General features: G+C 63.9%; 6 pseudogenes; all 6 read left to right on the top strand.

Annotated features, from left to right (window-relative positions):
* Window positions 1–668: 668 nt before the first annotated feature.
* Window positions 669–787, top strand: LOC142862842 (uncharacterized; annotated as a pseudogene).
* Window positions 788–4,212: 3,425 nt separating this feature from the next.
* On the top strand, window positions 4,213–4,331 carry LOC142862841 (uncharacterized; annotated as a pseudogene).
* Window positions 4,332–7,735: 3,404 nt separating this feature from the next.
* On the top strand, window positions 7,736–7,854 carry LOC142862945 (uncharacterized; annotated as a pseudogene).
* Window positions 7,855–11,266: 3,412 nt separating this feature from the next.
* LOC142862830 (uncharacterized) lies at window positions 11,267–11,385 on the top strand (annotated as a pseudogene).
* A 3,427-nt stretch (window positions 11,386–14,812) lies between these two features.
* Window positions 14,813–14,931, top strand: LOC142862840 (uncharacterized; annotated as a pseudogene).
* Window positions 14,932–18,357: 3,426 nt separating this feature from the next.
* LOC142862829 (uncharacterized) lies at window positions 18,358–18,476 on the top strand (annotated as a pseudogene).
* The last annotated feature ends 2,694 nt before the right edge of the window (window positions 18,477–21,170 follow it).

Raw genomic sequence — 21,170 nt, 5'->3', positions numbered from 1 at the left:
GGTTGGGGTCCGATCCACCCCGGGCCAGGCCCAGGCCCCTTGGACCGGGCCAGAGAAGGACACAGAGCAGGGTCCGGCCCCCACGGTAGCGGTGCCCGCAGTTCTCCAAGGGCTTGGGGGTTTTCCAGAGGGAGGAGACGGAGGGGATTGATTTCTTCAGAGCCCCCCAAACCACCCCACCCCACCCCACCCCACCCATGGGACACATCCCGAGAGACGCCCCTACACTCGCTCCCCTCCCCCATGCGCTGTGCCCCACCCTGGCCCTGGGGAATAGGCGGCAGCCCACGCACAGGGCGGGGGGCACAGCTGAAAGGGTTTGTGGGGGAGGGCGGCCCCTGGCTGGGGGCAAAGGTCGAGCGCCCCGCGCGCGCGTGCGCAGTCAGCAGCGGCGGCGCGCTGGGGGTGGGGGGCGGGTAGGTGAAGGAGGCGAGGCGAGGAGAGGAGGGGGGCTGGAAGGTCTCCACCTTGGCGTGTCCACCCGTGGAGGCCCATCTCGCGCGCGCGCGCGCGCGCGCGTGTGTGTGTGTGTGTGTGTGTGTGTGTGTGGACAGCCCCCCACGCCGCCCCGCCCCTCTCCCCAGTCCCGCGTTGCCCGCCGGACCCGGCCGGCGAGGGGAAGCGCAGAGAGGCTCGGCTTCTTGAGCGGGGCAGGGGCGCCCTCCACCGTCTCCGGCCAAGCCGGCCTGAACGCGCCCGGTCTCGTCTGATCTCCGAAGCTAAGCAGGGTCGGGCCTGGTTAGTACTTGGATGGGAGACCGCCCGGGAATACCGGGCGCCGTAGGCTTTTGTTTTTTTTGTTTTTTGCCTCTTGTTCTGTCCCCTTTCTGGGAGCGCGGCGGCGGTCCGGGGGATCACCCCCACCCTCAGCGCCCGTCGCGGTGCCTGGCGCCCCAGCCCGCACCGTGGGGCCTCCTCTTGTCCCGAGCCGTGACACCGCCGCCACGCGGCAGCATGCGTGGCATCTGGACTGTCAGGTGTCAGACCAAAGGTCTGGTCTGTGGGAACCGACACGCTGGAGGAAACCTTGAGAGGCTGAGAGGGGAGGGAGTTCCAGGAGAATTCCAGGACGTCATTTTGAGCGAGTATGTGACCAGAACTCGTCCCGTTGCTTTTGGGGTTCTACGGGCTACACGTAGGAATCTTTGGTGGTGGCACTGGAGGTTGGGGGATCCGGAGTCACACGCAGACCTGCTCCACAGGCCTCATTTTACTTTTCTTTTCGGATTCATTTTCTGAAAAGGTGTCTCTTATCTCTATGATTACATTTCCTTTTCTCTCTCTTTCCGAGCAGATCATGGGAGTCCACGTATTGAGGTGACATGTATTGCCCGTGCCCCCCTCCCCCCCGTTTTCTGATTCATTTATTTCTCATTTTCTCCCAGCGTATGGTGGGGGTACCAATGTTAAGGTCAGCTGCATCGCCCTGTCCCCGCCTCCCCCCTCGGGTCAGAGCTTCAAGTGCGCCCATGCCCCGGTTGGTGCGCACCCACCCCATTCCTAATGGATGTGCACGCCCATCCCCTCCCCACGCCCGCCCGACACCCACCCGATGAAGGCGATTCCTCTGTGTCCACTTAGGTGTCCATCGGTTCCTACCAATCTGCTGGCGAGCGCGCGCACGTGGCGCTCTTGTGTCCGTTCTTGGGACACTTGGCTTACTGGAACGGGTTCCAGCTCTGGCCGGGAGAACACGAGAGGTGCCCTCCCCTCTCACCGCTGTTCCTCATAGCTGAACGGCACTCCGTGGTGTCCACGCGCCACATTTCATTAATGCACCCGTGGATCGATGGGCACTCGGGGCGCTTCCACATCTTTGCGATTGTGAATGGCGCCCTAACTGTAACCCTGACCCCTACCCAGCCCAGTCTCCTCTGCCCCAGCCTGAGGCGCTCCTCCCCCGCCAGGCCCGTCACTGTCCTGGTCCCCTGCCTGACCGGCTCCTTCCCGCCCGGCCTGTCACCGTCCTCTGCCCCTGCGTGACACGCTCCTCCCCGCCCGGCCCATCACCTTGGCCCCTGCCTGACTCGCTCCTCCCCACCTCGGCCCCTGCCTGACGGGCTCCTCCGTCGCCTGGGCCTTCCAAGGGCTTGGTGTGGACGCTGCTTCCAGGAAGCCCTCCAGGAACCCGGCAGCAGGGCGGCCGCAGCAGTCTCGCGCAGCCCTCGCTAAGTCGCGCGCGGGGCACGTGCCCCCACTGTGCCGCGGGGGCCCAGCCTGGTGTCTTCTCTGAGGCCCTGCGGCTGCCGCTCCCCGCAAGGGGAGAGCCGTGGAGGTGGGGACCGCCTCCTGGTGGGGACGTACACCCAGCTCTCCGCGTCGGATTCCGGGGCTCTCTGTCCTGCCCGGAGGCCCAGCTGGCCTGCGGGTCCTTAGAGTGGCAGAAACGTCCTCAAGCTGATATTGCCAGTCAGGTGGGTGTCTGCACTTTTGTGCCGGGCACCCCGGGGAGGCCCAGGGGCTGGCTGGACAACGCGGCCTGCTGGGGGTCGGGGGTGCGCTTTGGAGGAGCAACCGATGCCCTTTGGACTTTGCTAGCAGCGTCTGAGGTGTCTCTGAGCCCTGCTCCATGTCGGGGAGAGGAGGAGGAGGAGGAGGAGGAGGAGGAGGAGGAGAAGGAGGTGGTGGCAGGGGCCGTGACCTACAGTCGTGTTCCCGGGGTGGCACGGCATGTGGCTTCTTCCACAGGCTGCTTGGCCTGGGCTCCCTGCACCTGGGCCTTTGGAGGACTGGCCCTGTTCTTGCCGACACTTCCTGCAGGGACCCAGAGCTGGGAGGTTGCATCTCCCAGCCCTGGGTCGGGCAGAGCCCCAGCGGGCCATGCCCACAACCTCTCTCAGCACGGGTCCCCCAGAAGGCTTCTTTGGGACCAGGATTCTCTTGCGGGTGACTGTTTAAGGTCTGGCCCCTGGGTGGAGGGGCACCAGGAGTAGAGGAGCAGGAAGGGGAAGGGGGTGGCCAGGCGAGGGGACACTTTGAGGCCAAGTCCAAGCTTCAGCCTGATCCTCCTGGGAACCCCGGGGTGTACATCACACCTCCTGGTTGTCCTGCTCTGAGACCGGGACCCGGGCTTCGCATTTTCACAGCAGCCAGTCGTGGGCTGAGGACACCTGGGGCGTTGGGAACTCCCTGGCTTCTCCTTGGTTTAACATCTGAGCTGCTTGTGAATCGAGCCGCCACACACGCCCGAGTGCAGGTGTCTTCTGCACAGACTGTGGGCCTCGCTCTTCTGAATGCCGCTAGCTCGCCACCCACCCACGGGTGAACCTGGTCAGGGTACTTTCTCTAAGGAGCAGACTCTGACCCCGGCGGGCTACCGGTGTTTTCATTTGCTCCTTTCTTTCTTCCATTTCGGGAAAGGCTTCCTTACTGGGTTTGGAAATCTCCTGTGCCTTTCCTCGCCTATTCTGTCAGCTTTAAATTTCTCTTTCAGTTGCCACCCTCACAGATGTATTAGGAAACTCTTTTCGGTGCATTCATTAGTGAAATGACCCAGATGAAGCTCGAATCCAATAGCTCATCGCCCATTTTTAGCAAGTCCACACCCCGGGGTGGTTGGGGTCCAATCCACCCCGGGCCAGGCCCAGGCCCCTTGGACCGGGCCAGAGAAGGACACAGAGCAGGGTCCGGCCCCCACGGTAGCGGTGCCCGCAGTTCTCCAAGGGCTTGGGGGTTTTCCAGAGGGAGGAGACGGAGGGGATTGATTTCTTCAGAGCCCCCCAAACCACCCCACCCCACCCCACCCCACCCATGGGACACATCCCGAGAGACGCCCCTACACTCGCTCCCCTCCCCCATGCGCTGTGCCCCAGTCCTGGCCCTGGGGAATAGGCGGCAGCCCACGCACAGGGCGGGGGGCACAGCTGAAAGGGTTTGTGGGGGAGGGCGGCCCCTGGCTGGGGGCAAAGGTCGAGCGCCCCGCGCGCGCGTGCGCAGTCAGCAGCGGCGGCGCGCTGGGGGTGGGGGGCGGGTAGGTGAAGGAGGCGAGGCGAGGAGAGGAGGGGGGCTGGAAGGTCTCCACCTTGGCGGGTCCACCCGTGGAGGCCCATCTCGCGCGCGCGCGCGCGTGTGTGTGTGTGTGTGTGTGTGTGTGGACAGCCCCCCACGCCGCCCCGCCCCTCTCCCCAGTCCCGCGTTGCCCGCCGGACCCGGCCGGCGAGGGGAAGCGCAGAGAGGCTCGGCTTCTTGAGCGGGGCAGGGGCGCCCTCCACCGTCTCCGGCCAAGCCGGCCTGAACGCGCCCGGTCTCGTCTGATCTCCGAAGCTAAGCAGGGTCGGGCCTGGTTAGTACTTGGATGGGAGACCGCCCGGGAATACCGGGCGCCGTAGGCTTTTGTTTTTTTTGTTTTTTGCCTCTTGTTCTGTCCCCTTTCTGGGAGCGCGGCGGCGGTCCGGGGGATCACCCCCACCCTCAGCGCCCGTCGCGGTGCCTGGCGCCCCAGCCCGCACCGTGGGGCCTCCTCTTGTCCCGAGCCGTGACACCGCCGCCACGCGGCAGCATGCGTGGCATCTGGACTGTCAGGTGTCAGACCAAAGGTCTGGTCTGTGGGAACCGACACGCTGGAGGAAACCTTGAGAGGCTGAGAGGGGAGGGAGTTCCAGGAGAATTCCAGGACGTCATTTTGAGCGAGTATGTGACCAGAACTCGTCCCGTTGCTTTTGGGGTTCTACGGGCTACACGTAGGAATCTTTGGTGGTGGCACTGGATGTTGGGGGATCCGGAGTCACACGCAGACCTGCTCCACAGGCCTCATTTTACTTTTCTTTTCGGATTCATTTTCTGAAAAGGTGTCTCTTATCTCTATGATTACATTTCCTTTTCTCTCTCTTTCCGAGCAGATCATGGGAGTCCACGTATTGAGGTGACATGTATTGCCCGTGCCCCCCTCCCCCCCGTTTTCTGATTCATTTATTTCTCATTTTCTCCCAGCGTATGGTGGGGGTACCAATGTTAAGGTCAGCTGCATCGCCCTGTCCCCGCCTCCCCCCTCGGGTCAGAGCTTCAAGTGCGCCCATGCCCCGGTTGGTGCGCACCCACCCCATTCCTAATGGATGTGCACGCCCATCCCCTCCCCACGCCCGCCCGACACCCACCCGATGAAGGCGATTCCTCTGTGTCCACTTAGGTGTCCATCGGTTCCTACCAATCTGCTGGCGAGCGCGCGCACGTGGCGCTCTTGTGTCCGTTCTTGGGACACTTGGCTTACTGGAACGGGTTCCAGCTCTGGCCGGGAGAACACGAGAGGTGCCCTCTCACCGCTGTTCCTCATAGCTGAACGGCACTCCGTGGTGTCCACGCGCCACATTTCATTGATGCACCCGTGGATCGATGGGCACTCGGGGCGCTTCCACATCTTTGCGATTGTGAATGGCGCCCTAACTGTAACCCTGACCCCTACCCAGCCCAGTCTCCTCTGCCCCAGCCTGAGGCGCTCCTCCCCCGCCAGGCCCGTCACTGTCCTGGTCCCCTGCCTGACCGGCTCCTTCCCGCCCCCGGCCTGTCACCGTCCTCTGCCCCTGCGTGACACGCTCCTCCCCGCCCGGCCCATCACCTTGGCCCCTGCCTGACTCGCTCCTCCCCACCTCGGCCCCTGCCTGACGGGCTCCTCCGTCGCCTGGGCCTTCCAAGGGCTTGGTGTGGACGCTGCTTCCAGGAAGCCCTCCAGGAACCCGGCAACAGGGCGGCCGCAGCAGTCTCGCGCAGCCCTCGCTAAGTCGCGCGCGGGGCACGTGCCCCCACTGTGCCGCGGGGGCCCAGCCTGGTGTCTTCTCTGAGGCCCTGCGGCTGGCTGCCGCTCCCCGCGAGGGGAGAGCCGTGGTGGTGGGGACCGCCTCCTGGTGGGGACGTACACCCAGCTCTCCGCGTCGGATTCCGGGGCTCTCTGTCCTGCCCGGAGGCCCAGCTGGCCTGCGGGTCCTTAGAGTGGCAGAAACGTCCTCAAGCTGATATTGCCAGTCAGGTGGGTGTCTGCACTTTTGTGCCGGGCACCCCGGGGAGGCCCAGGGGCTGGCTGGACAACGCGGCCTGCTGGGGGTCGGGGGTGCGCTTTGGAGGAGCAACCGATGCCCTTTGGACTTTGCTAGCAGCGTCTGAGGTGTCTCTGAGCCCTGCTCCATGTCGGGGAGAGGAGGAGGAGGAGGAGGAGGAGGTGGCAGGGGCCGTGACCTACAGTCGTGTTCCCGGGGTGGCACGGCATGTGGCTTCTTCCACAGGCTGCTTGGCCTGGGCTCCCTGCACCTGGGCCTTTGGAGGACTGGCCCTGTTCTTGCCGACACTTCCTGCAGGGACCCAGAGCTGGGAGGTTGCATCTCCCAGCCCTGGGTCGGGCAGAGCCCCAGCGGGCCATGCCCACAACCTCTCTCAGCACGGGTCCCCCAGAAGGCTTCTTTGGGACCAGGATTCTCTTGCGGGTGACTGTTTAAGGTCTGGCCCCTGGGTGGAGGGGCACCAGGAGTAGAGGAGCAGGAAGGGGAAGGGGGTGGCCAGGCGAGGGGACACTTTGAGGCCAAGTCCAAGCTTCAGCCTGATCCTCCTGGGAACCCCGGGGTGTACATCACACCTCCTGGTTGAACTGCTCTGAGACCGGGACCCGGGCTTCGCATTTTCACAGCAGCCAGTCGTGGGCTGAGGACACCTGGGGCGTCGGGAACTCCCTGGCTTCTCCTTGGTTTAACATCTGAGCTGCTTGTGAATCGTGCCGCCACACACGCCCGAGTGCAGGTGTCTTCCGCACAGACTGCGGGCCTCGCTCTTCTGAATGCCGCTAGCTCGCCACCCACCCACGGGTGAACCTGGTCAGGGTACTTTCTCTAAGGAGCAGACTCTGACCCCGGCGGGCTACCGGTGTTTTCGTTTGCTCCTTTCTTTCTTCCATTTCGGGAAAGGCTTCCTTACTGGGTTTGGAAATCTCCTGTGCCTTTCCTCGCCTATTCTGTCAGCTTTAAATTTCTCTTTCAGTTGCCACCCTCACAGATGTATTAGGAAACTCTTTTCGGTGCATTCATTAGTGAAATGACCCAGATGAAGCTCGAATCCAATAGCTCATCGCCGATTTTTAGCAAGTCCACACCCCGGGGTGGTTGGGGTCCGATCCACCCCGGGCCAGGCCCAGGCCCCTTGGACCGGGCCAGAGAAGGACACAGAGCAGGGTCCGGCCCCCACGGTAGCGGTGCCCGCAGTTCTCCAAGGGCTTGGGGGTTTTCCAGAGGGAGGAGACGGAGGGGATTGATTTCTTCAGAGCCCCCCAAACCACCCCACCCCACCCCACCCCACCCATGGGACACATCCCGAGAGACGCCCCTACACTCGCTCCCCTCCCCCATGCGCTGTGCCCCACCCTGGCCCTGGGGAATAGGCGGCAGCCCACGCACAGGGCGGGGGGCACAGCTGAAAGGGTTTGTGGGGGAGGGCGGCCCCTGGCTGGGGGCAAAGGTCGAGCGCCCCGCGCGCGCGTGCGCAGTCAGCAGCGGCGGCGCGCTGGGGGTGGGGGGCGGGTAGGTGAAGGAGGCGAGGCGAGGAGAGGAGGGGGGCTGGAAGGTCTCCACCTTGGCGGGTCCACCCGTGGAGGCCCATCTCGCGCGCGCGCGCGCGTGTGTGTGTGTGTGTGTGTGTGTGTGGACAGCCCCCCACGCCGCCCCGCCCCTCTCCCCAGTCCCGCGTTGCCCGCCGGACCCGGCCGGCGAGGGGAAGCGCAGAGAGGCTCGGCTTCTTGAGCGGGGCAGGGGCGCCCTCCACCGTCTCCGGCCAAGCCGGCCTGAACGCGCCCGGTCTCGTCTGATCTCCGAAGCTAAGCAGGGTCGGGCCTGGTTAGTACTTGGATGGGAGACCGCCCCGGAATACCGGGCACCGTAGGCTTTTGTTTTTTTTGTTTTTTGCCTCTTGTTCTGTCCCCTTTCTGGGAGCGCGGCGGCGGTCCGGGGGATCACCCCCACCCTCAGCGCCCGTCGCGGTGCCTGGCGCCCCAGCCCGCACCGTGGGGCCTCCTCTTGTCCCGAGCCGTGACACCGCCGCCACGCGGCAGCATGCGTGGCATCTGGACTGTCAGGTGTCAGACCAAAGGTCTGGTCTGTGGGAACCGACACGCTGGAGGAAACCTTGAGAGGCTGAGAGGGGAGGGAGTTCCAGGAGAATTCCAGGACGTCATTTTGAGCGAGTATGTGACCAGAACTCGTCCCGTTGCTTTTGGGGTTCTACGGGCTACACGTAGGAATCTTTGGTGGTGGCACTGGAGGTTGGGGGATCCGGAGTCACACGCAGACCTGCTCCACAGGCCTCATTTTACTTTTCTTTTCGGATTCATTTTCTGAAAAGGTGTCTCTTATCTCTATGATTACATTTCCTTTTCTCTCTCTTTCCGAGCAGATCATGGGAGTCCACGTATTGAGGTGACATGTATTGCCCGTGCCCCCCTCCCCCCCGTTTTCTGATTCATTTATTTCTCATTTTCTCCCAGCGTATGGTGGGGGTACCAATGTTAAGGTCAGCTGCATCGCCCTGTCCCCGCCTCCCCCCTCGGGTCAGAGCTTCAAGTGCGCCCATGCCCCGGTTGGTGCGCACCCACCCCATTCCTAATGGATGTGCACGCCCATCCCCTCCCCACGCCCGCCCGACACCCACCCGATGAAGGCGATTCCTCTGTGTCCACTTAGGTGTCCATCGGTTCCTACCAATCTGCTGGCGAGCGCGCGCACGTGGCGCTCTTGTGTCCGTTCTTGGGACACTTGGCTTACTGGAACGGGTTCCAGCTCTGGCCGGGAGAACACGAGAGGTGCCCTCTCACCGCTGTTCCTCATAGCTGAACGGCACTCCGTGGTGTCCACGCGCCACATTTCATTGATGCACCCGTGGATCGATGGGCACTCGGGGCGCTTCCACATCTTTGCGATTGTGAATGGCGCCCTAACTGTAACCCTGACCCCTACCCAGCCCAGTCTCCTCTGCCCCAGCCTGAGGCGCTCCTCCCCCGCCAGGCCCGTCACTGTCCTGGTCCCCTGCCTGACCGGCTCCTTCCCGCCCCCGGCCTGTCACCGTCCTCTGCCCCTGCGTGACACGCTCCTCCCCGCCCGGCCCATCACCTTGGCCCCTGCCTGACTCGCTCCTCCCCACCTCGGCCCCTGCCTGACGGGCTCCTCCGTCGCCTGGGCCTTCCAAGGGCTTGGTGTGGACGCTGCTTCCAGGAAGCCCTCCAGGAACCCGGCAACAGGGCGGCCGCAGCAGTCTCGCGCAGCCCTCGCTAAGTCGCGCGCGGGGCACGTGCCCCCACTGTGCCGCGGGGGCCCAGCCTGGTGTCTTCTCTGAGGCCCTGCGGCTGGCTGCCGCTCCCCGCGAGGGGAGAGCCGTGGAGGTGGGGACCGCCTCCTGGTGGGGACGTACACCCAGCTCTCCGCGTCGGATTCCGGGGCTCTCTGTCCTGCCCGGAGGCCCAGCTGGCCTGCGGGTCCTTAGAGTGGCAGAAACGTCCTCAAGCTGATATTGCCAGTCAGGTGGGTGTCTGCACTTTTGTGCCGGGCACCCCGGGGAGGCCCAGGGGCTGGCTGGACAACGCGGCCTGCTGGGGGTCGGGGGTGCGCTTTGGAGGAGCAACCGATGCCCTTTGGACTTTGCTAGCAGCGTCTGAGGTGTCTCTGAGCCCTGCTCCATGTCGGGGAGAGGAGGAGGAGGAGGAGGAGGAGGTGGCAGGGGCCGTGACCTACAGTCGTGTTCCCGGGGTGGCACGGCATGTGGCTTCTTCCACAGGCTGCTTGGCCTGGGCTCCCTGCACCTGGGCCTTTGGAGGACTGGCCCTGTTCTTGCCGACACTTCCTGCAGGGACCCAGAGCTGGGAGGTTGCATCTCCCAGCCCTGGGTCGGGCAGAGCCCCAGCGGGCCATGCCCACAACCTCTCTCAGCACGGGTCCCCCAGAAGGCTTCTTTGGGACCAGGATTCTCTTGCGGGTGACTGTTTAAGGTCTGGCCCCTGGGTGGAGGGGCACCAGGAGTAGAGGAGCAGGAAGGGGAAGGGGGTGGCCAGGCGAGGGGACACTTTGAGGCCAAGTCCAAGCTTCAGCCTGATCCTCCTGGGAACCCCGGGGTGTACATCACACCTCCTGGTTGAACTGCTCTGAGACCGGGACCCGGGCTTCGCATTTTCACAGCAGCCAGTCGTGGGCTGAGGACACCTGGGGCGTCGGGAACTCCCTGGCTTCTCCTTGGTTTAACATCTGAGCTGCTTGTGAATCGTGCCGCCACACACGCCCGAGTGCAGGTGTCTTCCGCACAGACTGCGGGCCTCGCTCTTCTGAATGCCGCTAGCTCGCCACCCACCCACGGGTGAACCTGGTCAGGGTACTTTCTCTAAGGAGCAGACTCTGACCCCGGCGGGCTACCGGTGTTTTCGTTTGCTCCTTTCTTTCTTCCATTTCGGGAAAGGCTTCCTTACTGGGTTTGGAAATCTCCTGTGCCTTTCCTCGCCTATTCTGTCAGCTTTAAATTTCTCTTTCAGTTGCCACCCTCACAGATGTATTAGGAAACTCTTTTCGGTGCATTCATTAGTGAAATGACCCAGATGAAGCTCGAATCCAATAGCTCATCGCCGATTTTTAGCAAGTCCACACCCCGGGGTGGTTGGGGTCCGATCCACCCCGGGCCAGGCCCAGGCCCCTTGGACCGGGCCAGAGAAGGACACAGAGCAGGGTCCGGCCCCCACGGTAGCGGTGCCCGCAGTTCTCCAAGGGCTTGGGGGTTTTCCAGAGGGAGGAGACGGAGGGGATTGATTTCTTCAGAGCCCCCCAAACCACCCCACCCCACCCCACCCCACCCATGGGACACATCCCGAGAGACGCCCCTACACTCGCTCCCCTCCCCCATGCGCTGTGCCCCACCCTGGCCCTGGGGAATAGGCGGCAGCCCACGCACAGGGCGGGGGGCACAGCTGAAAGGGTTTGTGGGGGAGGGCGGCCCCTGGCTGGGGGCAAAGGTCGAGCGCCCCGCGCGCGCGTGCGCAGTCAGCAGCGGCGGCGCGCTGGGGGTGGGGGGCGGGTAGGTGAAGGAGGCGAGGCGAGGAGAGGAGGGGGGCTGGAAGGTCTCCACCTTGGCGGGTCCACCCGTGGAGGCCCATCTCGCGCGCGCGCGCGCGCGCGCGTGTGTGTGTGTGTGTGTGTGTGTGTGTGGACAGCCCCCCACGCCGCCCCGCCCCTCTCCCCAGTCCCGCGTTGCCCGCCGGACCCGGCCGGCGAGGGGAAGCGCAGAGAGGCTCGGCTTCTTGAGCGGGGCAGGGGCGCCCTCCACCGCCTCCGGCCAAGCCGGCCTGAACGCGCCCGGTCTCGTCTGATCTCCGAAGCTAAGCAGGGTCGGGCCTGGTTAGTACTTGGATGGGAGACCGCCCGGGAATACCGGGCGCCGTAGGCTTTTGTTTTTTTTGTTTTTTGCCTCTTGTTCTGTCCCCTTTCTGGGAGCGCGGCGGCGGTCCGGGGGATCACCCCCACCCTCAGCGCCCGTCGCGGTGCCTGGCGCCCCAGCCCGCACCGTGGGGCCTCCTCTTGTCCCGAGCCGTGACACCGCCGCCACGCGGCAGCATGCGTGGCATCTGGACTGTCAGGTGTCAGACCAAAGGTCTGGTCTGTGGGAACCGACACGCTGGAGGAAACCTTGAGAGGCTGAGAGGGGAGGGAGTTCCAGGAGAATTCCAGGACGTCATTTTGAGCGAGTATGTGACCAGAACTCGTCCCGTTGCTTTTGGGGTTCTACGGGCTACACGTAGGAATCTTTGGTGGTGGCACTGGATGTTGGGGGATCCGGAGTCACACGCAGACCTGCTCCACAGGCCTCATTTTACTTTTCTTTTCGGATTCATTTTCTGAAAAGGTGTCTCTTATCTCTATGATTACATTTCCTTTTCTCTCTCTTTCCGAGCAGATCATGGGAGTCCACGTATTGAGGTGACATGTATTGCCCGTGCCCCCCTCCCCCCCGTTTTCTGATTCATTTATTTCTCATTTTCTCCCAGCGTATGGTGGGGGTACCAATGTTAAGGTCAGCTGCATCGCCCTGTCCCCGCCTCCCCCCTCGGGTCAGAGCTTCAAGTGCGCCCATGCCCCGGTTGGTGCGCACCCACCCCATTCCTAATGGATGTGCACGCCCATCCCCTCCCCACGCCCGCCCGACACCCACCCGATGAAGGCGATTCCTCTGTGTCCACTTAGGTGTCCATCGGTTCCTACCAATCTGCTGGCGAGCGCGCGCACGTGGCGCTCTTGTGTCCGTTCTTGGGACACTTGGCTTACTGGAACGGGTTCCAGCTCTGGCCGGGAGAACACGAGAGGTGCCCTCCCCTCTCACCGCTGTTCCTCATAGCTGAACGGCACTCCGTGGTGTCCACGCGCCACATTTCATTAATGCACCCGTGGATCGATGGGCACTCGGGGCGCTTCCACATCTTTGCGATTGTGAATGGCGCCCTAACTGTAACCCTGACCCCTACCCAGCCCAGTCTCCTCTGCCCCAGCCTGAGGCGCTCCTCCCCCGCCAGGCCCGTCACTGTCCTGGTCCCCTGCCTGACCGGCTCCTTCCCGCCCCCGGCCTGTCACCGTCCTCTGCCCCTGCGTGACACGCTCCTCCCCGCCCGGCCCATCACCTTGGCCCCTGCCTGACTCGCTCCTCCCCACCTCGGCCCCTGCCTGACGGGCTCCTCCGTCGCCTGGGCCTTCCAAGGGCTTGGTGTGGACGCTGCTTCCAGGAAGCCCTCCAGGAACCCGGCAGCAGGGCGGCCGCAGCAGTCTCGCGCAGCCCTCGCTAAGTCGCGCGCGGGGCACGTGCCCCCACTGTGCCGCGGGGGCCCAGCCTGGTGTCTTCTCTGAGGCCCTGCGGCTGCCGCTCCCCGCAAGGGGAGAGCCGTGGAGGTGGGGACCGCCTCCTGGTGGGGACGTACACCCAGCTCTCCGCGTCGGATTCCGGGGCTCTCTGTCCTGCCCGGAGGCCCAGCTGGCCTGCGGGTCCTTAGAGTGGCAGAAACGTCCTCAAGCTGATATTGCCAGTCAGGTGGGTGTCTGCACTTTTGTGCCGGGCACCCCGGGGAGGCCCAGGGGCTGGCTGGACAACGCGGCCTGCTGGGGGTCGGGGGTGCGCTTTGGAGGAGCAACCGATGCCCTTTGGACTTTGCTAGCAGCGTCTGAGGTGTCTCTGAGCCCTGCTCCATGTCGGGGAGAGGAGGAGGAGGAGGAGGAGGAGGAGGAGGAGGAGAAGGAGGTGGTGGCAGGGGCCGTGACCTACAGTCGTGTTCCCGGGGTGGCACGGCATGTGGCTTCTTCCACAGGCTGCTTGGCCTGGGCTCCCTGCACCTGGGCCTTTGGAGGACTGGCCCTGTTCTTGCCGACACTTCCTGCAGGGACCCAGAGCTGGGAGGTTGCATCTCCCAGCCCTGGGTCGGGCAGAGCCCCAGCGGGCCATGCCCACAACCTCTCTCAGCACGGGTCCCCCAGAAGGCTTCTTTGGGACCAGGATTCTCTTGCGGGTGACTGTTTAAGGTCTGGCCCCTGGGTGGAGGGGCACCAGGAGTAGAGGAGCAGGAAGGGGAAGGGGGTGGCCAGGCGAGGGGACACTTTGAGGCCAAGTCCAAGCTTCAGCCTGATCCTCCTGGGAACCCCGGGGTGTACATCACACCTCCTGGTTGTCCTGCTCTGAGACCGGGACCCGGGCTTCGCATTTTCACAGCAGCCAGTCGTGGGCTGAGGACACCTGGGGCGTTGGGAACTCCCTGGCTTCTCCTTGGTTTAACATCTGAGCTGCTTGTGAATCGAGCCGCCACACACGCCCGAGTGCAGGTGTCTTCTGCACAGACTGTGGGCCTCGCTCTTCTGAATGCCGCTAGCTCGCCACCCACCCACGGGTGAACCTGGTCAGGGTACTTTCTCTAAGGAGCAGACTCTGACCCCGGCGGGCTACCGGTGTTTTCATTTGCTCCTTTCTTTCTTCCATTTCGGGAAAGGCTTCCTTACTGGGTTTGGAAATCTCCTGTGCCTTTCCTCGCCTATTCTGTCAGCTTTAAATTTCTCTTTCAGTTGCCACCCTCACAGATGTATTAGGAAACTCTTTTCGGTGCATTCATTAGTGAAATGACCCAGATGAAGCTCGAATCCAATAGCTCATCGCCCATTTTTAGCAAGTCCACACCCCGGGGTGGTTGGGGTCCAATCCACCCCGGGCCAGGCCCAGGCCCCTTGGACCGGGCCAGAGAAGGACACAGAGCAGGGTCCGGCCCCCACGGTAGCGGTGCCCGCAGTTCTCCAAGGGCTTGGGGGTTTTCCAGAGGGAGGAGACGGAGGGGATTGATTTCTTCAGAGCCCCCCAAACCACCCCACCCCACCCCACCCCACCCATGGGACACATCCCGAGAGACGCCCCTACACTCGCTCCCCTCCCCCATGCGCTGTGCCCCAGTCCTGGCCCTGGGGAATAGGCGGCAGCCCACGCACAGGGCGGGGGGCACAGCTGAAAGGGTTTGTGGGGGAGGGCGGCCCCTGGCTGGGGGCAAAGGTCGAGCGCCCCGCGCGCGCGTGCGCAGTCAGCAGCGGCGGCGCGCTGGGGGTGGGGGGCGGGTAGGTGAAGGAGGCGAGGCGAGGAGAGGAGGGGGGCTGGAAGGTCTCCACCTTGGCGGGTCCACCCGTGGAGGCCCATCTCGCGCGCGCGCGCGCGTGTGTGTGTGTGTGTGTGTGTGTGTGGACAGCCCCCCACGCCGCCCCGCCCCTCTCCCCAGTCCCGCGTTGCCCGCCGGACCCGGCCGGCGAGGGGAAGCGCAGAGAGGCTCGGCTTCTTGAGCGGGGCAGGGGCGCCCTCCACCGTCTCCGGCCAAGCCGGCCTGAACGCGCCCGGTCTCGTCTGATCTCCGAAGCTAAGCAGGGTCGGGCCTGGTTAGTACTTGGATGGGAGACCGCCCGGGAATACCGGGCGCCGTAGGCTTTTGTTTTTTTTGTTTTTTGCCTCTTGTTCTGTCCCCTTTCTGGGAGCGCGGCGGCGGTCCGGGGGATCACCCCCACCCTCAGCGCCCGTCGCGGTGCCTGGCGCCCCAGCCCGCACCGTGGGGCCTCCTCTTGTCCCGAGCCGTGACACCGCCGCCACGCGGCAGCATGCGTGGCATCTGGACTGTCAGGTGTCAGACCAAAGGTCTGGTCTGTGGGAACCGACACGCTGGAGGAAACCTTGAGAGGCTGAGAGGGGAGGGAGTTCCAGGAGAATTCCAGGACGTCATTTTGAGCGAGTATGTGACCAGAACTCGTCCCGTTGCTTTTGGGGTTCTACGGGCTACACGTAGGAATCTTTGGTGGTGGCACTGGATGTTGGGGGATCCGGAGTCACACGCAGACCTGCTCCACAGGCCTCATTTTACTTTTCTTTTCGGATTCATTTTCTGAAAAGGTGTCTCTTATCTCTATGATTACATTTCCTTTTCTCTCTCTTTCCGAGCAGATCATGGGAGTCCACGTATTGAGGTGACATGTATTGCCCGTGCCCCCCTCCCCCCCGTTTTCTGATTCATTTATTTCTCATTTTCTCCCAGCGTATGGTGGGGGTACCAATGTTAAGGTCAGCTGCATCGCCCTGTCCCCGCCTCCCCCCTCGGGTCAGAGCTTCAAGTGCGCCCATGCCCCGGTTGGTGCGCACCCACCCCATTCCTAATGGATGTGCACGCCCATCCCCTCCCCACGCCCGCCCGACACCCACCCGATGAAGGCGATTCCTCTGTGTCCACTTAGGTGTCCATCGGTTCCTACCAATCTGCCGGCGAGCGCGCGCACGTGGCGCTCTTGTGTCCGTTCTTGGGACACTTGGCTTACTGGAACGGGTTCCAGCTCTGGCCGGGAGAACACGAGAGGTGCCCTCCCCTCTCACCGCTGTTCCTCATAGCTGAACGGCACTCCGTGGTGTCCACGCGCCACATTTCATTAATGCACCCGTGGATCGATGGGCACTCGGGGCGCTTCCACATCTTTGCGATTGTGAATGGCGCCCTAACTGTAACCCTGACCCCTACCCAGCCCAGTCTCCTCTGCCCCAGCCTGAGGCGCTCCTCCCCCGCCAGGCCCGTCACTGTCCTGGTCCCCTGCCTGACCGGCTCCTTCCCGCCCGGCCTGTCACCGTCCTCTGCCCCTGCGTGACACGCTCCTCCCCGCCCGGCCCATCACCTTGGCCCCTGCCTGACTCGCTCCTCCCCACCTCGGCCCCTGCCTGACGGGCTCCTCCGTCGCCTGGGCCTTCCAAGGGCTTGGTGTGGACGCTGCTTCCAGGAAGCCCTCCAGGAACCCGGCAGCAGGGCGGCCGCAGCAGTCTCGCGCAGCCCTCGCTAAGTCGCGCGCGGGGCACGTGCCCCCACTGTGCCGCGGGGGCCCAGCCTGGTGTCTTCTCTGAGGCCCTGCGGCTGCCGCTCCCCGCAAGGGGAGAGCCGTGGAGGTGGGGACCGCCTCCTGGTGGGGACGTACACCCAGCTCTCCGCGTCGGATTCCGGGGCTCTCTGTCCTGCCCGGAGGCCCAGCTGGCCTGCGGGTCCTTAGAGTGGCAGAAACGTCCTCAAGCTGATATTGCCAGTCAGGTGGGTGTCTGCACTTTTGTGCCGGGCACCCCGGGGAGGCCCAGGGGCTGGCTGGACAACGCGGCCTGCTGGGGGTCGGGGGTGCGCTTTGGAGGAGCAACCGATGCCCTTTGGACTTTGCTAGCAGCGTCTGAGGTGTCTCTGAGCCCTGCTCCATGTCGGGGAGAGGAGGAGGAGGAGGAGGAGGAGGAGGAGGAGAAGGAGGTGGTGGCAGGGGCCGTGACCTACAGTCGTGTTCCCGGGGTGGCACGGCACGTGGCTTCTTCCACAGGCTGCTTGGCCTGGGCTCCCTGCACCTGGGCCTTTGGAGGACTGGCCCTGTTCTTGCCGACACTTCCTGCAGGGACCCAGAGCTGGGAGGTTGCATCTCCCAGCCCTGGGTCGGGCAGAGCCCCAGCGGGCCATGCCCACAACCTCTCTCAGCACGGGTCCCCCAGAAGGCTTCTTTGGGACCAGGATTCTCTTGCGGGTGACTGTTTAAGGTCTGGCCCCTGGGTGGAGGGGCACCAGGAGTAGAGGAGCAGGAAGGGGAAGGGGGTGGCCAGGCGAGGGGACACTTTGAGGCCAAGTCCAAGCTTCAGCCTGATCCTCCTGGGAACCCCGGGGTGTACATCACACCTCCTGGTTGTCCTGCTCTGAGACCGGGACCCGGGCTTCGCATTTTCACAGCAGCCAGTCGTGGGCTGAGGACACCTGGGGCGTTGGGAACTCCCTGGCTTCTCCTTGGTTTAACATCTGAGCTGCTTGTGAATCGAGCCGCCACACACGCCCGAGTGCAGGTGTCTTCTGCACAGACTGTGGGCCTCGCTCTTCTGAATGCCGCTAGCTCGCCACCCACCCACGGGTGAACCTGGTCAGGGTACTTTCTCTAAGGAGCAGACTCTGACCCCGGCGGGCTACCGGTGTTTTCATTTGCTCCTTTCTTTCTTCCATTTCGGGAAAGGCTTCCTTACTGGGTTTGGAAATCTCCTGTGCCTTTCCTCGCCTATTCTGTCAGCTTTAAATTTCTCTTTCAGTTGCCACCCTCACAGATGTATTAGGAAACTCTTTTCGGTGCATTCATTAGTGAAATGACCCAGATGAAGCTCGAATCCAATAGCTCATCGCCCATTTTTAGCAAGTCCACACCCCGGGGTGGTTGGGGTCCGATCCACCCCGGGCCAGGCCCAGGCCCCTTGGACCGGGCCAGAGAAGGACACAGAGCAGGGTCCGGCCCCCACGGTAGCGGTGCCCGCAGTTCTCCAAGGGCTTGGGGGTTTTCCAGAGGGAGGAGACGGAGGGGATTGATTTCTTCAGAGCCCCCCAAACCACCCCACCCCACCCCACCCCACCCATGGGACACATCCCGAGAGACGCCCCTACACTCGCTCCCCTCCCCCATGCGCTGTGCCCCAGTCCTGGCCCTGGGGAATAGGCGGCAGCCCACGCACAGGGCGGGGGGCACAGCTGAAAGGGTTTGTGGGGGAGGGCGGCCCCTGGCTGGGGGCAAAGGTCGAGCGCCCCGCGCGCGCCTGCGCAGTCAGCAGCGGCGGCGCGCTGGGGGTGGGGGGCGGGTAGGTGAAGGAGGCGAGGCGAGGAGAGGAGGGGGGCTGGAAGGTCTCCACCTTGGCGGGTCCACCCGTGGAGGCCCATCTCGCGCGCGCGCGCGCGTGTGTGTGTGTGTGTGTGTGTGTGTGTGTGGACAGCCCCCCACGCCGCCCCGCCCCTCTCCCCAGTCCCGCGTTGCCCGCCGGACCCGGCCGGCGAGGGGAAGCGCAGAGAGGCTCGGCTTCTTGAGCGGGGCAGGGGCGCCCTCCACCGCCTCCGGCCAAGCCGGCCTGAACGCGCCCGGTCTCGTCTGATCTCCGAAGCTAAGCAGGGTCGGGCCTGGTTAGTACTTGGATGGGAGACCGCCCGGGAATACCGGGCGCCGTAGGCTTTTGTTTTTTTTGTTTTTTGCCTCTTGTTCTGTCCCCTTTCTGGGAGCGCGGCGGCGGTCCGGGGGATCACCCCCACCCTCAGCGCCCGTCGCGGTGCCTGGCGCCCCAGCCCGCACCGTGGGGCCTCCTCTTGTCCCGAGCCGTGACACCGCCGCCACGCGGCAGCATGCGTGGCATCTGGACTGTCAGGTGTCAGACCAAAGGTCTGGTCTGTGGGAACCGACACGCTGGAGGAAACCTTGAGAGGCTGAGAGGGGAGGGAGTTCCAGGAGAATTCCAGGACGTCATTTTGAGCGAGTATGTGACCAGAACTCGTCCCGTTGCTTTTGGGGTTCTACGGGCTACACGTAGGAATCTTTGGTGGTGGCACTGGAGGTTGGGGGATCCGGAGTCACACGCAGACCTGCTCCACAGGCCTCATTTTACTTTTCTTTTCGGATTCATTTTCTGAAAAGGTGTCTCTTATCTCTATGATTACATTTCCTTTTCTCTCTCTTTCCGAGCAGATCATGGGAGTCCACGTATTGAGGTGACATGTATTGCCCGTGCCCCCCTCCCCCCCGTTTTCTGATTCATTTATTTCTCATTTTCTCCCAGCGTATGGTGGGGGTACCAATGTTAAGGTCAGCTGCATCGCCCTGTCCCCGCCTCCCCCCTCGGGTCAGAGCTTCAAGTGCGCCCATGCCCCGGTTGGTGCGCACCCACCCCATTCCTAATGGATGTGCACGCCCATCCCCTCCCCACGCCCGCCCGACACCCACCCGATGAAGGCGATTCCTCTGTGTCCACTTAGGTGTCCATCGGTTCCTACCAATCTGCTGGCGAGCGCGCGCACGTGGCGCTCTTGTGTCCGTTCTTGGGACACTTGGCTTACTGGAACGGGTTCCAGCTCTGGCCGGGAGAACACGAGAGGTGCCCTCCCCTCTCACCGCTGTTCCTCATAGCTGAACGGCACTCCGTGGTGTCCACGCGCCACATTTCATTAATGCACCCGTGGATCGATGGGCACTCGGGGCGCTTCCACATCTTTGCGATTGTGAATGGCGCCCTAACTGTAACCCTGACCCCTACCCAGCCCAGTCTCCTCTGCCCCAGCCTGAGGCGCTCCTCCCCCGCCAGGCCCGTCACTGTCCTGGTCCCCTGCCTGACCGGCTCCTTCCCGCCCCCGGCCTGTCACCGTCCTCTGCCCCTGCGTGACACGCTCCTCCCCGCCCGGCCCATCACCTTGGCCCCTGCCTGACTCGCTCCTCCCCACCTCGGCCCCTGCCTGACGGGCTCCTCCGTCGCCTGGGCCTTCCAAGGGCTTGGTGTGGACGCTGCTTCCAGGAAGCCCTCCAGGAACCCGGCAGCAGGGCGGCCGCAGCAGTCTCGCGCAGCCCTCGCTAAGTCGCGCGCGGGGCACGTGCCCCCACTGTGCCGCGGGGGCCCAGCCTGGTGTCTTCTCTGAGGCCCTGCGGCTGCCGCTCCCCGCAAGGGGAGAGCCGTGGAGGTGGGGACCGCCTCCTGGTGGGGACGTACACCCAGCTCTCCGCGTCGGATTCCGGGGCTCTCTGTCCTGCCCGGAGGCCCAGCTGGCCTGCGGGTCCTTAGAGTGGCAGAAACGTCCTCAAGCTGATATTGCCAGTCAGGTGGGTGTCTGCACTTTTGTGCCGGGCACCCCGGGGAGGCCCAGGGGCTGGCTGGACAACGCGGCCTGCTGGGGGTCGGGGGTGCGCTTTGGAGGAGCAACCGATGCCCTTTGGACTTTGCTAGCAGCGTCTGAGGTGTCTCTGAGCCCTGCTCCATGTCGGGGAGAGGAGGAGGAGGAGGAGGAGGAGGAGGAGGAGGAGAAGGAGGTGGTGGCAGGGGCCGTGACCTACAGTCGTGTTCCCGGGGTGGCACGGCATGTGGCTTCTTCCACAGGCTGCTTGGCCTGGGCTCCCTGCACCTGGGCCTTTGGAGGACTGGCCCTGTTCTTGCCGACACTTCCTGCAGGGACCCAGAGCTGGGAGGTTGCATCTCCCAGCCCTGGGTCGGGCAGAGCCCCAGCGGGCCATGCCCACAACCTCTCTCAGCACGGGTCCCCCAGAAGGCTTCTTTGGGACCAGGATTCTCTTGCGGGTGACTGTTTAAGGTCTGGCCCCTGGGTGGAGGGGCACCAGGAGTAGAGGAGCAGGAAGGGGAAGGGGGTGGCCAGGCGAGGGGACACTTTGAGGCCAAGTCCAAGCTTCAGCCTGATCCTCCTGGGAACCCCGGGGTGTACATCACACCTCCTGGTTGTCCTGCTCTGAGACCGGGACCCGGGCTTCGCATTTTCACAGCAGCCAGTCGTGGGCTGAGGACACCTGGGGCGTTGGGAACTCCCTGGCTTCTCCTTGGTTTAACATCTGAGCTGCTTGTGAATCGAGCCGCCACACACGCCCGAGTGCAGGTGTCTTCTGCACAGACTGTGGGCCTCGCTCTTCTGAATGCCGCTAGCTCGCCACCCACCCACGGGTGAACCTGGTCAGGGTACTTTCTCTAAGGAGCAGACTCTGACCCCGGCGGGCTACCGGTGTTTTCATTTGCTCCTTTCTTTCTTCCATTTCGGGAAAGGCTTCCTTACTGGGTTTGGAAATCTCCTGTGCCTTTCCTCGCCTATTCTGTCAGCTTTAAATTTCTCTTTCAGTTGCCACCCTCACAGATGTATTAGGAAACTCTTTTCGGTGCATTCA

The sequence above is a fragment of the Microcebus murinus genome, chromosome 20, assembly GCF_040939455.1.
Source record: "Microcebus murinus isolate Inina chromosome 20, M.murinus_Inina_mat1.0, whole genome shotgun sequence".
NCBI lineage: Eukaryota > Metazoa > Chordata > Mammalia > Primates > Cheirogaleidae > Microcebus > Microcebus murinus.
This window is presented reverse-complemented; position numbering and strand designations above follow the sequence as displayed.